Source organism: Mandrillus leucophaeus, unplaced genomic scaffold, assembly GCF_000951045.1.
Source record: "Mandrillus leucophaeus isolate KB7577 unplaced genomic scaffold, Mleu.le_1.0 Scaffold512, whole genome shotgun sequence".
Taxonomy (NCBI): Eukaryota; Metazoa; Chordata; class Mammalia; order Primates; family Cercopithecidae; genus Mandrillus; species Mandrillus leucophaeus.
In genome coordinates, this window is record NW_012105498.1 from 816,470 (window position 1) to 825,161 (window position 8,692).

An 8,692-nucleotide genomic window follows, 5' to 3' on the forward strand; every position below is an offset into this window, starting at 1 on the left:
CATCTCCACACGATTTGTTTAGGCTAGTTGGTGACATTCACTTTATCCTACAAAAGAGTTCTGCTTTGACCTACTCCTTGAGAGCTGAAAGGAGGCCAAAGAGAGACTGGAAGTAGAAAAGACAGAGCCGTCTACTCTCTGTGACCATATTCCACACGTCCAGTGTGTGCCCACACTACAACCCTGTCAGATGTCTCAATAGTAGTGATCCCTGTTTCCTAGGATTCACTCACATTCTTGCCCACTGACTTCCCCATTAGAGCCTTTTAAACCCCCTGGAAATCTAAAGCCATATTATGACCCAGAGTTTAGATCTAACAGTGACAAAGCTTGCTCAGTTTGTGCTTGCTTTTTGGTTTTTTAAAAAACATTTGTTTCAGTAATACAAACATAGGTGGTTAAATTGTACAGAAAAGTAAGAGAACGATGAACATAAAAGTCAGGATAATCATTATGTCTGGTGAGGAGAAAAGGTGGTATGAGTTCAGGGCAGAGAGTGGACAAACAGCTTCTAGGATACAAATAATGACCCATCTAATAAATTGGATGGCACATTCACAATTTTCTTTCTTTTATTTTTTGAGACAGCATCTCACTATTTTGCCCAGGCTGGTCTTAAACTCCTGGCCTCAAGCAATCCTCCAACCTCAGCCACCTGAGTAGCTGGAATTGCGAACATGTGCCACTGCATCTGGCCACAATTTTAATGTTCATCTTTAAACTGAAAATATGTATTTAAAACGTTCTTTCATACCCATTGTATATTTCGCATTAATTATTTTTATGTAAGCAGTCCACCATAGCTAGAACACAGGGTTTGAAGAGTAGAGTAAAAGGAGAAAAGACTGGAAAAGGAGTTTACTCTACAGGCAAATAGGAACCTTAATCATGCTCTCTTGGAAGTAACATCAGGGAACATTTACACCCAATATCAATTAAAATGGCTGTCTCATAATCTATCTATCAAGAATGATAGGAAAAAAATCCATCTTTTCTAAGTTACCTAAATATGAAATACTCGACATCTTAAACATCTCACTGGGGAACATAATAATATGATTTTGATGTATTTTTCCAGGGAGAGGAGTTTCAGCTTGCCCTAGGGAACACGTTTGCCTCAGATTCTTTTTTTTTTTTTTTTTTTTTTTGAGACAGAGTCTCACTCTGTCACTCAGGCTGGGGTGCAATGGCGCGATCTCGGCTCACTACAACCTCTGCTTCCCGGGTTCAAGTGATTCTCCTGCTCAGCTTCCAGAGTAGCCAGGATTACAGGCACATGCCACCACACCCAGCTAAGTTTTGTATTTTTAGCAGAGATAGGGTTTCACCATGTTGGTCAGGCTGGTCTCGAACTCTTGACCTCAGGTGATCTGCCCACCTTGGCTTCCCAAAGTGCTGGGATTAGACGTGTGAGCCACTGAGCCTGGCCTGCCTTAAGTTCTTAAATGACACAAAGCTGGGAGGGATGCAGAACAAATGTTTTACATGACAGAATTAGAATATATCTTGGCAAGCTGGAGTGACAGGTCAAATCTAGGCCAATTTCTAATAACATCTCACATTTGTTGAGAACACTCGATATGCCAAGAGCTTTACATAATTTATCTCATTTAATCCCTACAACCACACGGTGAAGTTAAGATCCAGGAAAGTAACTTGCCCAAGGTCATAAAGCAAGTTAATAGCAGAGTCATGATTTGAACCTAGGTTTGCAAACTCAAGTTTCAGTCTCAAGTGAGATTCCTTCAGCCACCAGAAATTAACATTCAAAACTGAATCCTCTGCTAACACATTGGGAATTAAGAAAACAATAATAAATAAATAAAAATCTCAATCCTCTTTAATTCAGCCTGTCACCCTCAGAAAACTGCATCACCCAACCCCAACCCTCTTGGGCATATGAGGGTATCAAGTACCTCCAAAGAATGATCAAATGAAAAAACAAACAAAAACAAAAAGAATAATCAGATCAGGCCATTTTCATTAATGTAACACTTGGGGACCCCCAACAGCTGCCAGGAAACCTCCATCTGTCCTCAAGAGCAAGTCCAGTCTCAAAAGCAAGCTGTAACAGGATTCTCTCTACAACCCATTCCCAGCTCAGCCATGTCTGCCTCCCCATCTGTATTTAAGACTTTGCAAAACTCAAGCTCTGCAGTTATAAATGGAGGCCCCTTACCACAAAGGTTGCTCAGCAAGACCCCTCAGTCAGGCTATTCCCTACCTTCAATTTTCTCTCGTCCTCAGGGGCACTGTGATTTGATGGGTGTGTATAGCTGAGAGAACAGCACAACCGGCTCCAGTGCACAGTCATATCCGATGGAGCTATCCCGAAAGACAGCCAGAGAATTTTAATGAAAACCAGAAAACCCCTGGCTGCTAAGTCCAATTGCAGTTCAGGCCTGCCAGCCCCTCCCCCTGCAGCTAAGAATCTCTGAGCCAGCTTTGCCCCAAAGAGCAGGGAAGAAAATCCATTTTGCATTCAGTAAATCCTTCCACAGCAGCCATTTCCAGGGTCATTTAGGTTAAAGGTGAGGCATATGATAACTGCAATGGGGCCCAGGGACCCTGAGAGGCACAGGGTGTGGCAGCAGCAGATTTGAGCCAACAGATTATGAAACAGTCATTTAAAAAAAAACAAGAAGTCTTTCCTTCTGCCAAAGCTCTCTGCCCACAGCTGCATACAAGGCTAGCGAGGAATCTTAACAAGCTTAAAGGGGCCGTATTTCAGATACTCGAGAACCAAGACAGGAGGAAATAAGTATTTTGAGCACTTACTATGTATCAGGTGCTCTGATCTCATTTCATCCTCACTGTGAGATGGGAACTGTAAACTGCATGTAACAGATAAGAACACTGACTCAGAGAGGTTCCGTAACTTGTCCAAGGAACACAGTTAGCAAGAGGGGAAGCGAGATTGGAAAGTTCAGTGTGGGTGAGGCTCATCAGAAGTATCAAACTTTTTGTTAGCAGAGAGCAGAAAAAAAGAAAAAGAAAAGAAAAAAAGAAAAAGAAATACTAAACTCAAAATCCTGACCTGTCCTGACTAATAAAAAGAATGACCATTTACTGAACACTGGCTATGTGCCAGGCACTAAGCTAATATTTTTACATGCACTGTATCCCCTAATCCTCACGGCAACTAGATAAGATATAGGTTGTTATTACCTACATTTAGTAATGAGCAAACTATGGCTTAGACATTCAATAACTTGATCAAGGTCACTGCATCACCAGGATTGGAACCCTGGTCTGTCTAATTCCAGAGTGCTCACCTTAAAACACTCACCCTAACAGCCTTCAGAAGGGAGCCATCTAGATCATCATGCCAAGCAGGCAAGTTGCAGGGAGATTTCTGCTCCCCTCCCCAGCAGGTAATGCACATTCCAGACTTGCCTTTCAATTCCTCCCAGCACTCTTCAGTGGAGGCACAGAATCACTCGCTCTGGGAAAGCTGATAGCTATGGTTCCACCTTCCCATGTACCACGGACTCTGCTGTCCCGACATGAGTGAAGGAGAACGCCACCACCATGATCCAGAGACTCACGTGAGTACAGAAGCAGACAGCTTCTTTCCCCGGGCCCTGCTCCATAGGCCCATGCAACCTCAAGCGGCAACCTCTTCCTCAACAGCTCACAGGCCTGTTTTGTATTCTTAACAGGAGACCACGTGCCTCCTCTTTGAGCAACTGTGATTTCCCAAGGGAGATGACTGTCTAGACACAGCATCTATCTTGACAACCAGACTGGGCCACACGACGTTCGGTTTGATAATTTAGATTTTAGGGTCTGTGTTCAGCTCTCCAGTGAAGGCTGTGTGCCTGGCACCTCTGGGTAATCAGATTGAGTATCATTCAGTGCAACAGCTGATACCCTGGGTTAGAACCGTCTTCCCAGCCAGGCAAGTGTTACTTGAGGGAAGTCACAGGCATCTTATGGATCACACACACACAGGCACAACACACAAACAGTTCCATTAATGAGGCTAAAACCTGATAGAACTCTTCTATGCATGTTTAGAATTAAGTGCCAGGCTTTGACTGGTGGTAGACTGAATACCTAATATGTATCAGGTACTGTGGTGGGTACATTCACAGTCAATGTCTTAATTGACCTGCACTACATTCTGTAAGGTAGATAAAATTGCCATTATTCAGATGAGGCAACTAAAGCCCAGAGAGATAGCATAATTTGCCCAAAGTCACACAGGAAGTGGCAAAGCTCAGGTTCAAATTCTTTTTTTTTTTTTTTTTTTGAGATGGAGTCTCACTCCGTCTCCCAGGCTGGAGTGCAGTGGCGCGATCTCGGCTCACTGCAACCTCCACCTCCCAAGTTCACGCAATTCTCCTGCTTCAGCCTCCCCAGTAGCTGGGAATACAGGCAGGTGCCACCACACCCAGGTAATGTTTGTATTTTTAATGGAGACAGGGTTTTATTATGTTGGCCAGGCTGGTCTCGAACTGCTGACCTCAAGCTATCTGCCAGCCTCAGCCTCCCAAAGTGCTAGGATTACAGGGATGAGCCACCACACCCAGCCTCAAATTCATTTTTAATGTGATTCCAACACCCTTTCAGTCAATTATGAGGCCATTCATTTATTCCTCAGATAATTATTGAGCACCATCTATGAGCCAGCTACTGGGACACTTACAGAGGATACAACTGTTAACGTAAGGTAGGTCCAGTCACCAAAGAACTAATGTTCTTGTGAGGATAGATGACAATGCAGATAGATAATTACAGAATGATGAGATGGGGCCTTAGAGGAGTGATGGGGTCAGGTTTCTCTGAGAAAGTGAGATGTGACCTGAGACCTGAAAGATGAGAATGAGCCAGGCATTTGCAAAGCTAGGAAAAGAGCGCAGGCAATAGATAGAAGAAGTGCAAGGGTTGGCTACTGGAAAAGGCTTGGCGTGTCCAAGGAACATAAAGGAGAACAGGGACCAAGGCCGGGTGAGCAGCAGGGAAAAAAGAACGGTTGAGATGACACAGGGCCTTGTTGACCATGGAAAACACTTTGAATTTTGTTCAAAGGGCAATGGGAGATCAAAGAAGAGTTTTAATCAGGGAAATAGTGTAATCTGATTTGCGCTTTAAAGAGATAATTCTGGTTGCTGTGTGGAGAAGTGAGTGTAGGGAGTGGGCAAGACTCAGGAACGAGGGAGAGAGAACGGTGGCCTGGACCACGATAATGGTAGGGGAGTGGATTTTACATTTGGGAATGAGAAAGAAAATACTTGAGGTGAAACTGTTTTTTTTTAAAAAATAAAAATAAAAATTTTGAAATTTAATTACAATGTAAAAAGATAAAAAGACAAATTTTTTTTTTTTTTTTTTTTTTTTAGAGCAAGTCTTGCTCTGTCACCCAGGCTGGAGTACAGTGGTGTGATCTCGGCTCACTGCAACCTCTGCCTCCAGGGTTCAAGCAATTCTCCTGCCTCAGTCTCCCTAGTAGATGGGATTACAGGCGCCCACCATCATGCTTGGCTAATTTTTGTATTTTTAGTTGAGACAGAGTTTCGCCATGTTGGCCAGGCTAGTCTCGAACTCTTGACCTTACATAATCCACCTGCCTTGGCCTCCCAAAGTGCTGGGATTACAGGCGTGAGCCACTGCACCCAGCCAAATGAATTTTTTAAAAAATAATGAAAATACTTGCTGATGAATGGCATGTGAATGGTGAAGGGAACAAACTCCTAGGTTTCTAGCTTGAACAACTGGGTAGAGGGTGGTACCACGTATTAACAGAGACTGGAGGAGAAGCAAAATGCTCATGAGATAACCAACTATATCACACTAAGAAGAAAAAAAAAAGTGGACCCCAGTTGTTTATTCAAGGGGAAGCTAGGAATTAAAGGCCTGAAGCTGCTACTCTGGTGAAAATAAAGTGTTTAGGGGTTATGATAGAGAATAAAGTGCAAGAATCTGAAAGGCTGCCTTAGGAAACAGGGGTTCCACTTACTTCATGTGGCCATCACTGCCAAACTGGAACCAATGTGTGGAAGACAGACATAGGAAAGGAATTCAGTCTGACGTAAGAAAGGGCTGTCTCATGGTCAGAGTGAAATGAGCTGCCTTGGGAGTGGGAGAGGGTGACTTTTCTGTCATTGGAAGTGTTAAAGAAAAAAACAGATGACCCCTTGTCTACAGGGTTAGAGAGAGAATTCAGTAATTGAATAGGGAAAATGCTACATAAAATCCTCCTAAACTCTGGAATTCTGTGGTTTAAAGATAAAATCTTAATTAATCTAACCTTCAGGACTGGAGTTTCTCCAACAGGGCAGAACTCCCTTGGTATGTCCTACCTCTCAGAAGGCAAATGAGAACAACGTTAGCTAATTTTAGTCACTATAAAGTGACTCCTAGTTCATTTCTAAGTGTCAAACAAGATGTTGAAAGGCTTTTTGGTGTAAGTGAAAGGCATAAGCTATGGAATTGGATATCACATATCTGCAATTGATTAGCGCTGTGTCCTCTGGCAAATTATTTAAATCCTCTGAATCTCAGTTTATTTCTTTGAAATACGGGGAAAGCAATGCCTTCCTCAAGATGTTTACTGTGAGGACCAACGCCTTGTGCCTGATACATTCAATTAAGAATAATAATGAGGCTGCGTACAGTGGCTGACGCCTGTAATCCCAGCACTTTGGGAGGCCGAGGTGGGCAGATCACCTGAGGTTGGGAGATCGAGACCAGACTGGCCAACATGGTGAAACCCCGTCTCTACTAAAAATACAAAAATTAGCCAGGCATGGTGGCGGGTGCCTGTAATCCCAGCTACTTGAGAGGCTGAGGCAGTAGAATCACTTGAACCCGGGAAGCAGAGGTTGCAGTGAGCCAAGATCGCACCACCGCATTCCAGCCTGGGCGAGAAGAAAGAAACTCCATCTCAAAAAAAAAAAAAAAAGAAGAAAAATAGCTAACATCTATTACTACAGATCCATAACTATATGCTAGGCATGTACTATGTGCATTTTTAAAAATCCAATCCTTACAACAACCCAGAAAGTAGCCACTATTATTATTCCGTTATAAAAACCAGAAAATTGATTTCTAAAGGTAAAGTAACTTATCCAAGAATCATATAATTAGTAATTGCCCAAATTAGGAAAAACCAAATTCAACAAAGTTGAAACAAAAAGATCAAGAAAACCATATTTAGATAAGTTGAAAAAAAGTTACCTACTGTCGAATTAACAAACAATTCAATTCACCAACTAGTCATTTAGTAAATATTTATTAAACATATAAATAAATAACTGAATGAATGAATGATTCCAAAGAACATTTATTGAGTTCCTGCCAGGCACAACATCAAGAAACTAGGGTTACAGAAAATGTACATCAATTTAATTGAGAGTTTGCCATTAACACTACAATCTTCAAACTGCAAATAAACTGCCAACTTAACAACACTTAGTCCATGATAAAAAGTCCTAAGAAATGCCATTCTCAGCTAAGCGCTCATGACTCACGACTGTAGTCCCAGCACATTAGGATGCCAAGGCGGGCAGATACCTTGAGCTCAGGAGTTCAAGACCAGCCTGGGCAACATGGCAAAATCCCATCTCTACAAAAAATACAAAAATTAGTCACGTGTGGTGGCGTGTGTCTGTGGTCCCAGCACTTGGGAGGCTGAGGTGGGAGGATCACTTAAGCCTGGAATGTTGAGGCTTCAGTGAGCCGAGATCACGCCACTGTACTCCAGCCTGGGGAAGTCAAAACTCTTAGGGGAGAGCTCCGAGCAGTAGGCAGAGAAACAAGAGCACACAACAATGGAAGCTGAGGAAGGAGGCAGTCTCAAAGAAAAGATAAGTAAGACTTCCAAAGGAAGCAGAAATCTAAAAGAATAAAGGCTGAAAAAATGGCCGACTTAATAAGTAGGAGTTTGTCAAAGGACTTCTCTGGAACTGTGGGGAAATAAACCAAGTTTCAAAGGGCAACTGGATGAATGGGTTAAACAGGAAGATGAGGCACTCTTTTAAGAAGTTTAGCAATAAAAGGAGGGAAAGGGAAAGAAAAGTAAGTAGTCTGATGAGGAGAAGCAGCAAGGCTGTTATAAAGAGTATAAGGTAAGGAGCAAGAGCCAAAAGAAAAGGAAAAGCTGAAGACAGAAGATAGATGCAGAAGATGCAGGAAAGAAACAGGATGACCAGACCCCAGCACGTCAAGAGGGGATAGCTACCCTTGGGAAAGAAGTCACCTTCTGCTCTAAGACAGAAATGAAAGAAAAGAGATTTTGACAAATGGACATGGTGAAAAGTTACTCTGAATCAAATCTGAATACAGTACAGAGAATGATCAAATTGAATAACATCATTTTGAACTTAAAATAATATTGATTTTTTTGAATCGCTCATAACTTGGTATTGAAAACGACAACCACCATTTTGGATATAAGTTCTATACAGTTAAAAATCAGTATCCTTTTTTTCTGGACAGGAAGTAGGATTTATTGGTGGGCAGTAGGAGGGAGCAGCACAGTGGAAGCCCTCATGAAAGCAGGGCATACCACTGGCCCAGAGGAATGTATTTGACCCCACAACCATCTGGGATGAGCCACTTCTCATCCCAGAGCCACCATGTCTTCAAATTCATCTGCCCTGGTCAGGTGCAGTGACTTACGCCTTTATTCCCAGTACTTTGGGAGACCGAGGTGGGTGAATGACTTGAGGCCAGGAGTTCGAGACCA

At 42.6% G+C, this 8,692-nt stretch overlaps 1 protein-coding gene across 6 annotated transcripts in view; it reads right to left on the minus strand.

Moving 5' to 3' along the window:
• Window positions 1–8,692, minus strand: part of RAB30 (RAB30, member RAS oncogene family) — a 98,968-nt gene that overhangs the window by 57,664 nt on the left and 32,612 nt on the right. The window contains exon 1 of one of the 6 annotated variants that reach the window (XM_011996412.1): window positions 2,225–2,621. The exons of 3 other annotated variants lie outside the window; for them this stretch is intronic. The gene's annotated coding sequence lies outside the window, so the exon portion shown is untranslated. Of the gene's footprint in view, window positions 1–2,179; window positions 2,622–8,692 lie in introns of those variants that run through there. 2 more of the 6 variants (XM_011996414.1, XM_011996413.1) reach the window with 2 other exon arrangements.